Source organism: Fukomys damarensis, unplaced genomic scaffold (genome assembly GCF_012274545.1).
Source record: "Fukomys damarensis isolate Sample0158 unplaced genomic scaffold, DMR_v1.0_HiC HiC_scaffold_32, whole genome shotgun sequence".
Taxonomy (NCBI): Eukaryota; Metazoa; Chordata; class Mammalia; order Rodentia; family Bathyergidae; genus Fukomys; species Fukomys damarensis.
The window spans coordinates 6,662,617-6,671,684 of NW_022900944.1; the positions used below are offsets into that span (position 1 = coordinate 6,662,617).

A 9,068-nucleotide genomic window follows, 5' to 3' on the forward strand; every position below is an offset into this window, starting at 1 on the left:
ATGTTCTGAAAGTATGTTAAGAGTAATAAAAAAAACAGAAGTAGTGTGTGGAGATCTTACTACTGGCACAAGATAACTAATGGAAATTGTCTAAGAAATTGCTAACATATGAATAATTACACAATTTGATTTTTTATAAGACACAGAAAAAGCATGATGCTCAGTGGGAGAGAATAAAAGCTTTTACTCTTAGTCTACACGCTGTAAATATATGTGCCCCATTCCATAGTTCCTTAGAACTAAAATGTTCCTATTTAATGCCCTCTAACTAGATTCTTCCATAAAATGATAAATGCCTTGGAGTCTTCTCTGCACAAGTATATTCTCCTCTGAAGATTAGAGGAAAAGAAAAATGGTTCATAAATTTCTAATGGCCTCGGAGGAAAAAAACCTGGAGTTAGATTCAGAGAAGTTGAATGTAAAGAATTCCAGCTATTTATCAGCCTGACACTCACATTCAAGGGTGCAGGACACAAGTTTTAAGTTGTGACAAAGTTTTGGCAAACATTCAAGTCTCATGCAAAATAAGGAAAGGGCCATCCTGAGCTGGTTCCCACCGTGAAGCAGTGGATTCAAGAGAAATTAAATATCCCTTTTGATTACAAAATTGATACAGAAGACTGAACAGCTACAATTTAACTTTGCTTGTTTTTGCAAAAGAATGGCCTGGTCACATTAGAACTTTGCCAAACAGTCTCCAAATTCTAAGGCTTTTGCCTAGAATGGCCCCAAGGGATTACTTTACTTATAAATATTTTATTTCAATGCATTGTAACAGACACAGTAACCTTCTATTCCTTCCAGATATATGCCTTAAAAATTAGAAAAATACAGGCTGGGGATTTAGCTCAATGGTTCAACCACCTACCTTGCAAGCTCAAGGGCCAGAGTTTGATCCCCCTACCCCCTCAAAAGAGAAAGAAAAATCAGTCATCCCCTTACTTCAACCTACATTCTTAATAATACTCCATTGACCCAAACAATATGGATGTATCTCAATTTTAATTTTATGTCTTAATTTATAGCCTCTAGGGGTCAGATTTCACTCTGCTTTTGAGGAAAGAATGTGAGGAGTGCATTTCAAATTCTGCAAAATTGTTATTAGTGAGAATGAATGGATAACTGGATTTCTGCAAAGCCTGCTTTCCCCAGGGAATGCACTCACTCTGGTTAATCAACTGACAAACAAGACACCTAGGGTTATCTCTTTACCACGCTATTGCCACATCAATAATGTAAAGACTGTCATTAAGAAGCCATTTTTCCCTTCTGGGCTGAATTTTGAGCGATGCATCATGTGGGGAAAATAGGAGTTATGGTGTGGGGACTATGGGTCACACCATAATCTCAGAAACATGCTGTGCACTCTGCAGACGGTCCATCAAGGTATGATCCAAGGCACACACCAATGCGTAACAAAATATATAGGCTGAGACCGCCAAACTCATTTCATTAGGACCTTTCAAGGTTAGCATTATAATCATGCTTCAGGGCACAAAGCGATCACCAGCCGAGCTCAGGAAGACATTTTACTTCCATGGAAAGACTGTCCCCCGTGGGTCAATTGCATTGCAAGTACATTTGCAGCTATTTCCTTACCTTGCCAAAGTGTCTTGCTTGTCTTTTTCTCCATCTTTCAGTTTATTCAAACCATCAAGCAAAACTAATTTTAGATAAGTTCAAGCTAATATTTTCTTTTCTGTGTGTGTTTCATTTTTAAACTTTGTTTCCTAAATTTCCAAATACTTATCTGTGTATTTACTGACAAATGTATATGAGCACTATTCAGTATGATTCATTATTATCATTTAATAACTGAGTACTGGGCCTACATAAGTTCCAGGTAGTACTGTCAGAACTAGCAACGGAAATAAACAGTTGGAGAGAAGTGAATCTGATATTCAGCCCCAAACACTAGACCCTGCGTGAGTATTGGCTCTCTGATGGTTCTTGTGGCTCATCTGTTCAACAGCGGAAGAGACACAGACATAGTCCTCTCACCAGCTCCAGCTAGCGGTACACTGCTGACAGTGCAAGCAAAGTGCTCCTGGAGGGCTCATTCTTCAGGCAAGAACTCCTTTACATCACGGAGGGCTGAAGGAGACCAGGAGAGGAAATGTGACTTGGGTCTGTAGGACAGAAGGAATGCAAACATCACTGGCATGTTGTACTGTCGCTCTACTAATAAGATGTGTCTGGGATTCGTCGCTGTTCACTTCCTCCTTCTGGTAGATGTTCTCTTGCATCTCCGTTTAGGACTGGCAGACTCTGAGACACACACAGAAAGCATGAACTAGTCTCCAGGAATGATTTCTCATCTCCCAGTAACCCTATCTCTGAGGAGGCATTGTCCTTAATTCTCATTTGTAACCATCCGAGGAATACCATCTCCAACCCAGCAGCCTGCCCTTTTGTTTGACCGGCTTGAAAAATCACCTCCAGCAGCATAGTTAATGACTTATCATCAGAGCCTGTCTGCTGACACAGTAAAGCACTGACCCAGGCTGCCCGGGTTCAAACTCCACCTCTGCCACTTAATTAGACAATTACTTAACTTCTCTTTGCTTCAGTTCCCAGCTCCATGTCCATCTGTACTTGGGGATGGTTCAGTGTGAGGACTGCAGGAGTCAAGTCAGAGCAATGTCTTGCATATGGTAGATATTCCGTAAGTGTTTGCTGAATAAACAAATGTAAATATAAGCATATACCAAATATACCATCAATATTCAATTACTTTTGTTTTTTACAATTACTTTACTTGAGAAATCTTGGCCTCATTTAGGGATAAGGCCAAGCCGAAGTGATCACTCTTTACAGCAAATCCTGACTGATACAGTGACTTTTTTGTCTGTGTCAGTGATCCTAAAATTTGGAATAGGAAGGCACCTTTGGGGGAGAATGTCCAATTGCCTCAATCTAATTTGCTTAAAATTACTGGTATAATTACCAATTTAGTTAATGACATATTCATTTAAAAGGTTAACTAAATATCCTTTTTATCTGTGCTAAAATTGTACAAGCTCAGAGGAATTTTGTAAACCTTCTCAGTAACTGTTTCACTTACTTTTGAGGGTTTTTGTGGCATCTCGCCCAATAAGATGCTTGCAGTGTCATAAAATATACTTAGAAACCAAAGCAACTTGTCTCAAAAATTCTTAGAGTAGCATGTTATTAAAAATGAAATGATATGTCTGTGACATATGATTATTAGGCTAATGGGTGTTTCAGGGAATTGAACATTAGGAGAATTGGTTTTAGGTGAACTGACTTAAAATCTCTTAAAGAACTGGGTGTGAAAGCAGCAGCATCAGAGTGCTAACATATCATTTTGTAACCTCTTTCTGGGGCTAAGTTCAGCTCTCTCTCTCTATCTGCTCCAGGACCTAACACTACAGCTTTCAGCCTCGGATCCCTGATAGATTTCCAGGGCTGCCTCCTTTCACTAACCTTGGACTCTAGGACTAACTAATAAAAGTCTCTGTTCTGTACAGCCTTGCTAAGGCTACAGAAATCTGTTTTGCCCTAGACATGAACTCACACTTTTATGCACTATTTAATATCACTGCTTTGCTCCATTTTACCTGTGTGAATCATGTATATTTTAAACATTCATCTCTTCTGATAAGAGAAACATTTAGCTTTGATTGTTCAGAAACTGAGAAAGATAACCAAGAGACAGAGTTGTGAAGCATTTATATAAGCACGTACAAAAGCATATTCATATATAGCGAAACATGTTGATTTTTACCCAGAAGAACCATCAAATGTTTTAGAAGAGCTACTGTAGGCCAACACGTGAAACTTTGTTTGAAACCAGTTTTATTCTCACTGCTTACAGCTCCTATGTTAACGAGTCAATTCTCTCCTATTGCTATGTCATAAAAATTTCTCTACATTTGTATTGATACTGTGAAAGGAGGGGTTTCTGTTTTCCTGAGAATGTTTAAATTTCCTGGTGGGTGCCCGAGTTTGTTTAAAGTTCTGCCCGCTGGTGCAGTGACGCGGGTGCGTCCTTCACATCTTGCCGTAGCTATCGGCATGGAAACGGACATCTGCCAACCAGTAATGGTGGTCATAACTCACTGCTGCCCCAACCGCTCGCAGTCCGGCTCAGCCTGCCACCCTGAGCTCCAGTCAGCTGTCACGACTGTCGCAGCTGCCATCGTATTTACTGCCACGAGTTTTCTTGGCATCGCGGACCAGACACTGCTGAGATGGCACCTGTCATTGGCTGTAAAAGGCACAGGGACGAAAGACTCCATGGAACCCCGGGAAGGTGCAACATGTTCAAACCACCTGACAGTGAACCCCATCAGTGCTGATGTCTCTGAGGTTGTTCTTTGTTGACTGATCAGATTGGACAAGGCACAGTAGGCCCTCCAGAACTTCTATTCTGCTCTGCTTTAATTGAATGTGTCACTGATGAGGGACAATCACTTGGGCTGTGGCATCTATTCCAAATGAAACAATTGTTTTAAAATAATTGGTCTGACAAGAAGGCTGGCATCTGCTGAAGGTAAGATGCATGTGCTTTTAGGAGAAGAGACAGAAAACGTGTTCCTGTAATTGCCATGGCTAAGCTTTTAAACTTTTCCCTTTACTTCTCATGAAATGAGTCCTTTAAATATTTCTGATTTGAATAAAAATTGAACAGTTGTAGAGGCACTACTCTGCTTTTCATGTCTTTTAGACACAGAAGAGGCCATTGGCTTGCTCAAATCATCTGGTCCCAACAGTTTGCAATGGATTCAATAGGGGAACAAGTGAAAGGGTTAGTTTGTCTCTAAACTTCTTTGTGGCTCTCACTGTTGATGAGTCCTGATACACAGCCTGCAATTATGCAGTGTAAGACAGAAGGTCAACTACAGCACCCAGTTAGCCCATAATGAGCCAGATTTCCATAGTTTGTCTGTGGCTCCTCAGGGGAGCAACTGAGGGTGCAACAGCCAAAAACATCTGAGCCATCTACCACACCTGTGCACAAGACAGCAGGGCATATTAGAAAGAGCAAGCAAATGTCCCTTCAACCCATAAGCTCTGTGTGTATCTAGCCAAGACCATGGCCCTCTATAATGAAATAGAAAATGATGATTTTAATATTTCACAAACTACTGTACAAGTATTATCACATTTGTTCTCATAATATTTAGAATAAAAATTATACTTGCCCATTCTGCACATAAGAATTACACCGATCTATAAAACCATGTGGTCTAGAGTAATATGAAAGTACCATTTGAATGATTAATACAAAGTCACCATTTTTTTCACTGTATCACAGTGACTGACTTTATCTTCAGCTAGCTTCTATTTTTGCCACAATTAATAAACCATTCCTAAGAAATCACATCTGGCTTTAAAATTTTAACTAAATATGTAAAGAGGTGGAGAAGGGTCCTCTTTCCTCTCACTGCCTTACTTTGCATCAAGCCCTCACTGTTTTTTACTTAGGTTCTCGCAAGGGTCACCTAGCCTAGTTTTCTGCCTGTAAACTAGATTATCATTTAATCTGTTTTGTTCACCGCACACAAGAAGGATCTTTTCCATATGTAAATCTGACTGTGTTTGTTCTCAACTTAAACATTTCTGTGGCTTCTGGTGGGTGAGAGTGAAGCTGTGAAAACTAAGAGGAGAATGGCTCAGTCCTTGACTACTACTGAAAAATAATCTCCTCTTCTTCCCAAGTTCCAAGATCAAAAGACCTATGGATCCCCTAACATGAGTATTATATGCCTCTCTGCCTTTGTCCAACACATTTACCTTGTCTGGATTTTTTTTTTATTTTTTCTGGTACCAGGGATTGAATTTAGGACCTTGTGCTCTCAAGGCAGGCATGGTGCCACTGAGCTAAACCCTTGGCCCTGAAATACTCGTTTAGTCCCAATGTATCTTATAACATCACAGTGTTTGGTTTAAATCCTAACTAGGAATCACCTTTTCCATTGAAAGTTTTCTAAACTTTCCCAGAAAGACAGCAGTTTCACGCTACCTCATGTCTTATACTTAATTCTTTTACTGTAAGAAGCACACGTCTGTCTTTCTATACAGAGAGCCCTAACATATACATGACTACTTGTCCCTACCACACAGTCATGTAGCACTTGAAGGTAAGCGTATGTCCTCTTTACCTTTGAATGACTGTGTGTGCATATTTAGTGGCACACATATACTCTCTTTGATTTTTGTGGTTTGTGTGAAGAGAATTTCTCATTCTGGAGGCTAGATTTCAAAGACAAAGACTACATCCTCAGTATACTTTCTACACTATTTTATATCCTGTATCATTTCACACCATCTCATGTCATGTTGTATCTCATCGTATCCATTATACCATGGCTGTTTAAGGTGAGTGTCAAGGAAATGGCCAGACTTCTTTAGCTTATGAGAATTTTCTGATGACAGATTTATGCCGTGGCACATTCCCATTTGCACTACATCCAATATTCTTTCCTGTTTGTTGAGAATGTAGGCCTACCATACACAATTTATAAGTCACCTGTGGCTTGAAGTTTTGCCCTTCATTTTCCTTTAAACTGACACTGTATTTTTCTGAGAATATATTATCTGTACAATGCATTTTGGTTTCTAAATATGCATGATCTCTCTATGTTAGTATGCTCCTTTTATACATTTGTTACCTCTCTAAAAATCATTCAATACCTTCATTTAAAAATACAGTCACTCATCCTTTTTCCAATTCTCAAAGCCACAGTTTTCACCTTAGTACAGGTGTTCCATAGTAGTGTGCTGATGTGAAAAGAAAAATAAATAACATGTGATGATCAACCCTATAATTATAATCACTCTGTACTTATACTGATGGACTCATGCATAAACCCAAGTAGCATACCTTTTCAACACTTTCTTTTACAACCATGGGAAAAATGTGTTAACACTCAAAGTTGTATTATTAGTAAGGTTTTTTGAGTTGTAAAAGACGTTTATAGCTGGAAAAGGAAAGCAAGACTCATTTTATCTTGGAATTTTTAAAGATGAACTCACCAGGTGAAGCCTTCTTACAAGTGCTGCAGGAATGAGGAAGCAGTATTATCAAAACTTCTGATTTCCTTATGCAAAAAAAGGGTAGAACTTATCTGAAAAGAGTTGGATAAAAATCATGCTTTCCTTCATGGTTGGGGCTGTGGGTACAGCTCACTGAAAGAGGTCTTGCCTAGCGTGTATGAGGTCTTGGGCTCAATTCCAGAACTTCAAGTAAACAAATAATCCATAAAATCCTATAATGACCAAAATCTTGAGAGCCAAACCAAATGTTCCTCTGTTCTCCAAAACAAGTCGTTAAATCACCACGGTGAGAGATAGCAGAGCCTCAATAAAATTGATGCTGTCATTACAAATGTAGGATTTTAAACTAAATTCCACATTTAATTTGAAGTCTTGTAAAAAGTATGAAAAATGAAACTTAAGTATTTTCCTTCATTTTACGTGTATTAAACAAGGACATGTGATTTAAAAAAAAAAACAGCAACACTTTCATAGTATACAGACTGAGGTCTGTCTCCACAGCCAAGTAAAATCTGTGTACAGGCTTATCATTACACAATTCATTCTGGCCAGACAGGCCCTCCCTCTGTTGCTCCTTTGTCAAATAAATTTTAAAAATGAAAGCCCAGGACAAAAGGCATTTTAAACAAATTAAAACTGTCATAACTTTTCGTGCTACCTGGGAAGACATTGTAGCAAATTTTACAGCCCATCATGTTATTTTTTTCTTAGGATAACCATTGACAAGTGGTCAGCCTGTCATGACAGAATCCAATTAAAATTCTATATTCTTGTAAATTTTCTCTCCTCTGATGTCAATAATGGGAATCGTTCAGATGGCCCTTTGATATCTACTCCTGGGTATTTTAATTTCCTGACAAATATATCATCTAATATTTACCATTCGGAATAGTCAGGAACTGAGTAGCAATAAAATAACACAAATCTTTGTACTTCACTTAGCCTTACAATTGAAGGACTATCTTTCTATGTCCTACTATGGCTCCATATGCTTATAACCTTACTCATGTCTGTGTTTGGCACAGATCTGATAAACTTATGAAGGGATATAGAATATATGATATCTTAGACTAATATTGCCAAATCTTCAGGGTCTCCATTATCTCTCAACTTCTTGTTATGTTTTTAGAAACTGCATAAACATATTTTGACTATGTGAACAATAGACAAAGAAAAGCATAGTGTCTAGATAAAGCATATCAAAATAAAGAGTGCCAAACCTCAATCTGCACCCTGACATATATAAACAGAGGTTAAGCAGTGAGTCATTTCTAAAATAAGAGAGTGACGGTCTGAGTCAGGCAGTGTTTCCATAAAGTCAGGAACATTTTGGCCTGGGCTAGAGCTAGGCCTAGCAAAATTTAGGTCTAGCAGATGGCTGGCAGGAATCTTTAATGAGTGAGGTTTATGGGAGGACCACCATTCTTAATTACCAGTTAAAACTAGAAACGAGAAAAGCATACTCACAATGTTCTATAAAGCTATGAAATGCTGTAACCCAAAGGCCCCTTGGAGTTCTTCTATTTCACTTTTTTCCTTACAGATACATCTGGATTTTTGTTTTGCTTTGATTTTGTTTGGTTGGTTTTTAAAAAAATCTAAACTTCCATGGACCATTGGAGAGTTGGTGGGCAGGGAAGGTGGATTCGAGTAAGTGTACAGATCTTTGCCAAATCCATTAGTAACTCAGTCAGTGGATTCTAGTTCTAGGAGAATTTGACTTCCTCCAGTTTAATCTCTTTTTTCATACAGGTGCTAATCTAAATGTTAAAATGTATGGAACAGCAATGATATAATCTTCTTTCTCTCACAGTTGATTAATTAATTAATTAGTTAATGCTAGAGATGGATGAGGGGAGGATGAGTTAGAGAGGGAGGATAGATATAAAGGTTAAGTCCCAAGTGATCTGTAGAGGAAGAGGAAGAGACGCAAAGGTGTATACTAATTAATTTAGACAACCTGGAAATCAAAAAAATACTTGTTGCCCTTTTGTAGTTTGCTTAGTTTTACAGAAGATTCATTAGAGAACTCAAAAAAGGTTTAA

The 9,068-nt window shown here is 38.5% G+C and overlaps 1 long non-coding RNA gene across 1 annotated transcript in view; it reads right to left on the reverse strand.

Annotated features, from left to right (window-relative positions):
- Positions 1 to 2,043, reverse strand: part of LOC117283916 — a 9,342-nt gene extending 7,299 nt beyond the window's left edge. The window contains exon 1 of the long non-coding RNA XR_004514963.1: positions 2,002 to 2,043. This is a non-coding gene — a long non-coding RNA (uncharacterized LOC117283916). The remainder of the gene's footprint in view (positions 1 to 2,001) is intronic.
- Positions 2,044 to 9,068: the final 7,025 nt, after the last annotated feature.